Below are 10,132 nucleotides of genomic sequence, written 5' to 3'. Positions count from 1 at the left end.
GTCCCCTGCATCGGCAGGTGGACTCCCAACCACTGCGCCACCAGGGAAGCCCTGGTCACTTGATTTTTAACAAAGGTGCCAAGGCAATTAAAAGGGGAAAGGTCCTTTCTTTTTTCTGAACACATAGTGCTAGAACAACTGGATATTCATATACAAAAAAACATGAATTTGAACTCATACCTCATACCATACATAAAAGTTAACAGAAATTGATCATAAACCTAAAGAATGATCCAAAAAAAAAAAAAAACTGATAAACTGGACTTCCTCAAAATAAAAACTTTTGTATTTCAAAAGATACCATGGATAAAATGAAAAAACAGATAACAAGTTGGGTAAAAAAATATATTTACTGAAATAACTTATAAAACATATATCTGATAATGGACTTGCACTCAGAATATACAAAGAATGCCTACAGCCAGTAAGAAGGCAAACCCAGTGCAAAAAATGGACAAAAGATTTCAGTAGACATTTCAAAGACAACATAGCACCAGTTAATAAGAACATGAAAATATGTTCAACATCATTAGCCAATGGGGAAATGCAAATTAAAACCAATATGAGATACTACTTCACAGTAAAATGGCTATAAAAAAGACACAATAACAAGTGAAGATATAGAAAAATTGAAACCCTCATACACTGCTTGTGGGAATTTGATATGGTACACCCATACTGGAAAACAGTTTGGCAATTTCTTAAAAAGTTAAAACATGAACTTACTATACTACCCAGTAATTCCTTCATAGGTATCTGTCCAAGAAAAATGAAAACGTATGTCCACACAAAGACTTGCACATGAATACTCACAGCAGCATTATTCATAATAGCCAAAAAGTAAAAACAACTGAAATGTCCATCAACTGATGAATGGATAACCAATATGTGGTATAATCATATAATGGTTATTCATCAATAAATAAGAACAAATTACTGATACATGCTACGACATGGATGAATCTCAAAAACTTTATACTAAATGAAGCCAAGCACAAGACAGCACTTATTCTATACATCCATTTATATGAAATGTCCAGAAAAAGTTAATCAATAGAGACAGAAAGCAAATCAATTGTTGCCTGAAGCTGAAAGCCAGCGCCAGGTTTGAGTACAAAACTCGCATGGGCAAACTTGTTAAGGTGATGCAAAACTTCTAAAACTGAACTGTGGTGATCACTGCACAATCCCCCAAATTTACTAAAAATCACTTAATTATTTAGAAAATGAGGATATAGTTTCCAAAAGGTGATTTCCATATGAACTCTACCTTCCTGTAACTAGAGAAAGGTACCAGGAAGATTATAAATGTTCCTATATTAGAGATCTTAACAGAGATCTACACATGCAGCAGAGTTTATGAAGAGCCTAAGAGAATGGACCAGATAACTTTCCAAAGCCTCTTCCAAAATCAGTCCAAAAAGAAAAGTCTGATATTTAGTAGAAAATTAAAAATGCTCAAGATTTGCCTTGTTATCTAACTTTTCTGATGAAATTTTTCAACTTTTTCCTTCTCTACTTCTACTGCATTCTTATTAAAAGACTGCGAAGTCAGTGCACTTCCCCTATAGGTGTTCTTTCATATGAAAAATCAGTCATTCAAGATCTATGAACAAAAACAGAGAATGTACATACCCCAGCCTAAAATAAAATTTAATAAATCCATTTAAGGGAGGGGGATCAAGATGGCGGAATAAGAGGACATGGAGCTCACATCTACATGTGGAATAATTCTCAAGGAAAACTAACTGCAAACTGGCAGAAGAAATCCTATTAAATCAAGGCTGTAATAAAGATACATACATAATTGAGCAGGACAGAAAGAAAAGCATCAGTTGGACCTGTGCCCCTAGGATGGGACTAAGAGGGAAATGGAGATGGCATGGGCAGGCACTTACCCTGGGGAGTGAGTGGAACCTATGCGGAGGAGACAAACCCCCTTGGCTGACTGGAGAACTGCTGGGACAGACAGAAAGACTGGAGAAGCCAAGACTCCACTAGTAAGAGGTACATGGGTGCTGGCTCACCACCAGACAGGGAGGAAAGAGGTCTGCCCTAGCGGCTGCTTCCTTGCCACACTCCCCAATCCACACCAATCCCATCTAGGGTAGCCAGGACCTGGGGAAAGACTCGATCTAGGGACACAGAGGAGACATGGGGGCCTAAGGTGTGGTCCAGGTGAGGCAGCAGTGGCCATTGTTGATGCTTACTCAAACAGCACCACAGAAGCAGCCCAGACTTCTGAAAGACACGCCACTGCTTCCCCCAACCACCAAACCATGCTCCCCAGTCCCAGCTCAGTGAATGCTCCGGCCCTGCCCACTCCATGCCACACAACAACCTAGCACTAGATCTGGGACAACCACAACAGGGGAAAAGACACACCTTGAGCTGCGTCTGAGCAGAGCTGCAGATGCCTACAAAGGCAGAACATCAGGTCTTTGTAAGCACACAAGTCCCATTTGCTACAGTACTCCCCTCCTTTGAGGCAAAGGCCCCAGTGCAGGGAGAAGGAAAAACACACTTGAAGAAAACAGAGCCAGCTTCAGTCCGACATTCAGGGCATCCTCTTCAGCAACCTGGGAGCAGAACCTGCCCCTTACAGGGTGGCTACAGCCACTGAGCAGAGGGCAAGTCCTGCCTTACACCCTGCACAGACTCTAGCTCCCCAATCATCAGCCACACCCCCTACCAAAGTGATAGCAGCCAGCACACTCTGAGGAAAAACATGACTGGCATCCACATCAAATTCAGCCCTAACACCAAAGGCACTGGGCACACGCAGTCTACACAGGGATGTTCCCACATAAGAACACTCCTTCAAGACCACAAGATATAACTGTTTCACCTAAATTCATAGAAACAGAGGAAGTTACATAAGATAAAAAGGCAGAGAAACTACCCTCAGTTGAAAGAGCAAGAGAAAACCCCTGAAAAAATAAATAATGAAACAGAAATAATCAGCCTACCAGACAATAAATTCAAAACATTGGTAATAAAAATGCTAACTGAATTAGGGAAGAGAATTGATCTCATCACAGATCATTTTAACAAGAAACTAGAAAATATAAAGAAGACCCTATCAAAAACAGTTCAACTTCTGAGATTAAAAAGCACTCTAGAAGCAATGCATAGCAGACCAAATGACACAGAAAAACACGTAGTGATCTGGAAGATGAAAATAATAGAAATCACCCAATCAGAACAGCAAACAGAAAGACAAATGTAGACCTTTTAGAATATGTTTGAATTTAAATGACTATCAGTTTAAAGCAAGTAGATATAATTATGGGTCAACATATATGAACCCCATGGTAACCACAAATCAAAAACCTATGATAGATACACAAAAACCAAAAAGAAAGGAACCCAAGCATAGGAGAAAAGAAAATCATCAAACCACAATGGGAGAAGAAAAAAAAAAGAAGAAATGAACAAGGAAGAACTACAAAAAACAAACAAAAACAAAAAACTGGTAAACAAGGAATAAAGTGGCAATAAGTACATATCTATCAACAATTACTTTACATGTCAATTGGACTAAATGTTCCAATCAAATGACATAAGGTGGCTGACTGAATTAAAAAAACAAGACCCATCTATAAGCTGCTTACAAGAGACTCACTTCAGAGTCACACACAGACTGAAAGTGAGGGGATGGAAAAAGATATTTTATACAAACAGAAACAATAAGAAAGTAGGGGTAGCAATACTCATATCAGACAAAATACTAGACTTTAAAACAAAGGCTATAATGAAAGACAAAGAAGGGCATTATATAACCCTCCTACATTGTTGGTGGAAATGTAAATTGGTACAGCTACTATGGAGAACAGTATGGAGGCTCCTTAAAAAACTAAAAATAGAGCTACCATATGACCCAGCAATCCCACTCCTGGGCATATACCCTGAGAAAACCATAATTCGAAAGGATGCATGCACCCCAATGTTCACTGCAGCACTATTTACAACATCCAGGACATGGAAGCAACCTAAATGTCCATCGATAGAGGAATGGATAAAGAAGATGTGGTGCATATATACAATGGAATATTACTCAGCCATTAAAAAGGGACGAGGGACTTCCCTGTTGGTCCAGTGGTTAAAACTCTGTGCTTCCAATGCAGGGGGCCCGGGTTCAATCCCTGGTCAGGGAACTAGATCCCACATGCTGCAACTAAGAGCCCCCATGCCACAACTAAAAGATTCCCCATGCCACAACTAAAGACCCCAATGCTGCAACAAAGATCACACACGCGGCAATGAAGATCCTGCATGCCGTGACTAAGACCTGGCACAGCCAAATAAATAAATAAATAATAAAATAAAATAAATAAAAAGGAACGAAATAATGCCATTTGCAGAGACATGGATGGAGCCAGATATTGTCATACAGAGTGAAGTCAGTCAGAAAGAGAAAGACAAATATTGTATAATATTGCTTATATGTGGAATTTAGAAAAATGGTTCAGATGAACTTATTTGCAAAGCAGAAATAGAGTCATGGATTAGAAAATAAACTTATGGTTATTAAGGGTGGACGAGGGGGTGGGATGAACTGGGAGAATGGGATTGACATAAACATACTACTATTTATAAAATAGATAACTAATGAGAACCTACTGTATAGCACAGGGAACTCTACTCAATGCTCTGTGATGACCTAAATGGGAAGGAAACCTAAAAAAGAGTGGATATATGTATATGTATAACTGATTCACTTTGCTGTACACTTTGCTTTACAACATTGTAAAGCAACTATACTACAATAAAATAATTTTTTTTAAAGGGGCATTATATAATGATAAAGGGATCAGTACAAGAAGAGGATATTATACTTGTTAACATACATGCACCCAATACAGGAACACCTAAATAATCAAGTTTTATTTATTCCAGGGTCACAAGGATGGCTCAACATACACAAATCAGTCAATATGATACACCACATTAACAAAAGAAAAGACAAAAACCAAATGATCATCTCAATAGATGCTGAAAAAGCATTTGACAACATTCAACATCCATTCATGATAAAAACCCTCATCAGGGCTTCCCTGGTGGCGCAGTGGTTGAGAGTCCGCCTGCCAATGCAGGGGACGCAGGTTCATGCCCCTGTCCGGGAGGATCCTGCATGCCACGGAGCAGCTGGGCCCGTCCGTGAGCCATGGCCGCTGAGCCTGTGCGTCCAGAGCCTGTGCTCCGCAATGAGAGAGGCCACAACAGTGAGAGGCCCGCGTACCGCAAAAACAAAACAAAACAAAACAAAACAAAACAAAAAAAACCCTCATCAAAGTGAGTATGGAGGGAACATATCTCAACATAATAAAGGACATTTACAACAAATCCACAGCCAACATAATACTCAACAGTGAAAAGGTGAAACCCTGCTAAATTCAGGAATAAGACAAAGATGCCCACTCTCGTCACTTCTATTGGAAGTCCTAGCCACAGCAATAAGACAAGAAAAAGAAATAAAAGGTATCTAAATTGGAAGGGAAGAGGTAAAACTGTCTCTATTTGCAGATGACATGATACTCTATATAAAGAGCCCTGAAGTTTCCACCGAAAACTATTAGACTAAATGAAACCAGCAAGATTGTAAGATACAAGATACAGGTTTAACCCTCCCGGACTTCAGACTATACTACAAAGCTACAGTAATGAAAACAGCATGGTATTGTCACAAAAACAGACACATGATCAATGGAACAGAATACAGAGCCCATGCACCAATGGTCAATTACTCTATGACAAAGGAGGTAAGAATATACAATAGAGAAAAAACAGTGTCTTCAACAAGTGGTGCTGGAAGAAATGGAAAGCCATAGGTAAAACAATGAGCTAAGAATATTCCCTCACACAATATACAAAAATAAACTCAAAATGGTTTAAACACCTAAATGTAAGACCCGAAACCATAAAACTCCTAAAAGAGAACATAGGTGGAATATTTTTACATAAGTTGCAACAATATTTTCTTGGATCAGTCTTCTAGGGCAAATAAAAGCAAAAATAAACAAATGGGGCCTAATTAAACTTTAAAGCTGTTGCACTGCAAAGGAAACCATCGACAAAATAAAAACACAACATACAGAATGGGAGAAAATACTTGCAAATGATGCAACTGACAAGGGGTTAATATCCAAAATGTACAAAGAGCTCTTACCACTCAACATCAAAAAACAACCTGGGCTTCCCTGGTGGCGCAGTGGTTAAGAATCCGCCTGCCAATGCAGGGGACACGAGTTCAAGCCCTGGTCCAGAAAGATCCCACAAACCACAGAGCAACTAAGCCCGTGCACCACAACTACTGAGCCTATGCTCTAGAGCCCACTAGCCACAACCACTGAAGCCCGCGCGCCTAGAGCCTGTGCTCCGCAACAAGAGAAGCCACCACAATGAGAAGCCCGCTCACCACGACGAAGAGTAGCCCCCACTCACAGCAACTAGAGAAAGCCCGTGCGCAGCAACAAAGACCCGATGCAGCCAAAAGTAAATAAACTAAATAAATTTAAAAAAAAAAACAACCAAACAACCCAATCAAAATATGGCAAAATATGGGCAGAAGACCTGAATAGACATCTTTCTAAAGAAGACATACAGATGGCTAACAGGCACATGAAAAAATGCTCAACATTGCTAATTATTAGAAAAATGCAAATCAAAACCACAATGAGGTATCACCTCACACCTGTCAGAATGGCTATCATCAAAAAGTCTACAAATAACAAATGTTGCCAGGGATGTAGAGAAAAGGGAACCCTCCTACACTGTTGGTGGGAATGTAAATTGGTGTAACCACTATGAAAAACAGTATGGAGGTTCCTTAAAAAACTAAAAATAGAACTATCATATGATCCACTCCTGTATACGGTCTCTGGAAAAAATGAAAACACTAATTCGAAAAGATACGTCCACCCCAATGTTCAGAGCAGCACTATTTACAATAGCCTAGATATGAAAGCAACCCAAGTGCCCATCAACAGATGACTGGATTAAGATGTGTAGTATATATATGCAATATGTTAGCCATAAAAAAGAATGAAATACTGCCATTTGCAGCAACATGGATGGACTTAGAGAATATTATGCTTAGTGAAATAAGTGAAACAGAAAGACAAATACTGTATAGTATCACTTGTACATGGAATCTAACAAATAATACAAATGAAGGTATATGCAATAACAGAAACATGTACAGATGTAGAAAACAAACTTGTGGTTACCAAAGGGGAAAGGAAAGGGGGGGGAGGGCCAAACTAGGGGTATGGGATTAACAGATACAAACTACTATATATAAAATAGATAAGCAACAAGGATACACTGTATAGCATGTGGAATTATACCCATTATCTTGTAATAATCTATAATGGAGTATAATCTGCAAAAATACTGTACCACTATGCTGTACACCTGAAACTAACACAATTTTGGTAAATCGAGTATACTTCAATTAAAAAAATAACAATAATCCATTTGGTGCTGATTTCCAGCCTGACTTGAGGCTCCGCCACTACCAACCTGGAACTGCCACAGATGTGAGATTTCCTCAGCTGTCACTGTGGCCTGGATAATCAATCCAACTTTCTATTGGCTAGGCTAGCCTCCCTGTAACTGGTTTTCATAAATACAAAATTTGTATAAGTGTTACTTGGAACTACTTGCTGAAATATGGAACTTGTTAAAAGTACCATTTATTTTAAAATGCACAGTTTCACATACAAGCAGCAGCACATCTTTCACATCCAGCCAATCAATCAAGTTAATGCTTCGTATTAGACAACGGAACAAAAAATGCAGATATTCCACTACAGAGTTTGCCTTTCTTTTCTGGGGCCTTAGTAAACGTTTTTCAAGAAATCAAGAGGTATATGACTAAATAATGAAAAGAATGAATTAAAATGTATAATATACCAAGGTATAATTTAGCTCAACTCTAAAGAAGCAGGACCTTTTACTCTGGGGGAAAGAGGCCTTTGATATAACTAGGAAAAGCAAATTCTTTTTTGATGCAGTCTTTCTTGTACAGGTATATGAGTAATGTATATGAGGGCTTATTTCCCTGCGAATCTGGCACAGTACATTAGATTGAAACATCAATTTGATTTAAGCTTAATGGATAAAGTCACAATGAATATATTTTTATATAAGTTTATGTATAAATGACCCCAACACAGTATGAATTCTATCATTTGTAACAACCTTTCCACCTCTCATGAGGGGAGTAATGAAAATCTGTTCTGAGCTGCACATCACTAAAGGTGAGTGACATCCAGAAAGAACTGAAGTTGGGTGGTCCAAAAGTGCCTGCTCCTCTGATAAATAACTCAGTAACATCTCAGTTAAGATGCATTAAATGGGACACAGGTTAGAATGAAACCAGGTGCCCGGGAGCTTTCCAACAATTTCAGATTAGGACAAACGTAGAGGCACATACAGGTCTTTGCTGAAAATTCCTTGGCCTTTATTTGACATTCTGGTCCCAAATTGCTGATGTTTTAAAAACTCCAAATCTTTCCCCCTCCCGACTTTTCTAGCCCATACAACATGACCACAGAGGGTTCACGGTTGTAAACGCGCCCACGTAAAAAAATTCGAAAAAAGCAAGCTAAACAAACACAACCCCCGACCCCCCCCCCCCCAAAAAAAAACCTCTCAAAGCCTTTGGACGCTATTTGGCCTTTCATTCAAAAAAAGTGAGTTAGTGCGAGATGATCGCCCACCAGAACCCTCCTCCCCTCACAGCGGGAAAAGCCCGCAGAGTACGAGGGGTAACAGCCCGCCCCGGGCTCCTGTAATTGGCCTCCCGCTCCCAGCGCCCTGAGGAAGGGGGGCGGTGCGGAGAGCATGTGGCCAGCTGTAAAGGGTGATGAATTTTAAAAGGCGAGATTTTCACATCTCCCACGGATCCAAGGGCGAAGAAATTCACCTTTGCTCCTGTCCTCTTAAGAAGACATAGCTAACCTAGGCTCAATGAACAGAGAAAAGCAAAACGCCAGCCCCCAGCTCCCAACGCTCTGGGGAACTCCCTTCCTTGCGACCACCCCTTACCCCCTACCCCCGACCCTCTGTCGGCTCCACCCCCTGGGCCTGCTCCGCCCTCTAACCACGCCCCTCGCCCGAGGCCCCGCCCCTACGGTTGGCGCCATCCCATCCCCTACCCACTCCCCTCAGTCCCTGCAGACAGCGCGAGCCCTGCTCACCCACCTAGAGGCGGGGAACGGAGAGAACGTTCTAGCGAGTCTCCCTCACCCCCACCCAACCCACACCCCCAGGCTGACGTGTCGGCCGGACCCCCGAAGGAGGCAGCTGCCTTCGCTGTCGTTCTGCGGCCTCTCTCTTACCAGCTGGTCCGCGCCAGAGCTGCTTCTGCAGTTTGGGCAGTGGCGGAAAGGCTGCCACCGCCTGGTTCTGTGGCTTGAAAATTTGACTTTGCCTCGTACTGGTTTTTTGTTTTGTTTTGACTTTTTTAGAACTTTCCCGCGGTCGCTCGTCAATGGAGCCGCGCGCGCACGTATCCGCAGTGCACTCTGGGGCCTGGCCAGCGGCTCCGCGCCCCCGCGGCCTCGCGGGAAAATTCCGACGAATCTCTTGCTCGTGGGGCGGGGCGGGGTAGGGGCCCCGGCTCAACCGGAAGTCGGTCTGGCTGGGCGGGTTCCCCGGCGAGGGGGCCTGCTGGGGCTGCCTTAGATGTCACCGGTCTCTGGTTGGTGTCGCTGGCCCCAACTAGACCGCAGGAAGTACCTGGAGGGGAAAAACGCGGATTTTTTAATCGGTTGTTGCTCAGTTATTTCAAGATTCTGTTCAAAATGCAGAGAATTTTTAAAAGAAAAATTGGGTCTTGGTCAAGAAGGTAAAACCTCGAAAGAAGGCCTAGAATATGATTTTCTAAGTGTGGTCACACACAAAAAAGGGATCTTTCTTGGGTTGATGCCCCTCACCACCACCAAAATCAGTTCTATACACTGTTTGATTGGGGTTCAAATCAGTTCTACGCTGCATTTAAACCTAAGTGGTTTAAATAAATAAATGGAAAACAGCATTTTTAAATAAACTTCCATTAATGTCATTAGTATTAGCGTGTCTTGGTGGATTTTTTTAATTTTAATTCTCGAACTTAGTAATACAC

The 10,132-nt window shown here is 41.3% G+C and overlaps 1 protein-coding gene across 1 annotated transcript in view; it reads right to left on the bottom strand.

Moving 5' to 3' along the window:
- Positions 1-9,525, bottom strand: part of FANCC (FA complementation group C) — a 260,779-nt gene extending 251,254 nt beyond the window's left edge. The window contains exon 1 of the mRNA XM_027094153.1: positions 9,348-9,525. The gene's annotated coding sequence lies outside the window, so the exon portion shown is untranslated. The remainder of the gene's footprint in view (positions 1-9,347) is intronic.
- Positions 9,526-10,132: the final 607 nt, after the last annotated feature.

This window comes from Aethalodelphis obliquidens, unplaced genomic scaffold (assembly GCF_003676395.1).
Source record: "Aethalodelphis obliquidens isolate GAN/ISIS:26980383/991018 unplaced genomic scaffold, ASM367639v1 scaffold88, whole genome shotgun sequence".
Taxonomy (NCBI): domain Eukaryota; kingdom Metazoa; phylum Chordata; class Mammalia; order Artiodactyla; family Delphinidae; genus Aethalodelphis; species Aethalodelphis obliquidens.
Note: the sequence above shows the minus strand (reverse complement) of the source record. Positions and strands in the feature narration are given on the sequence as shown.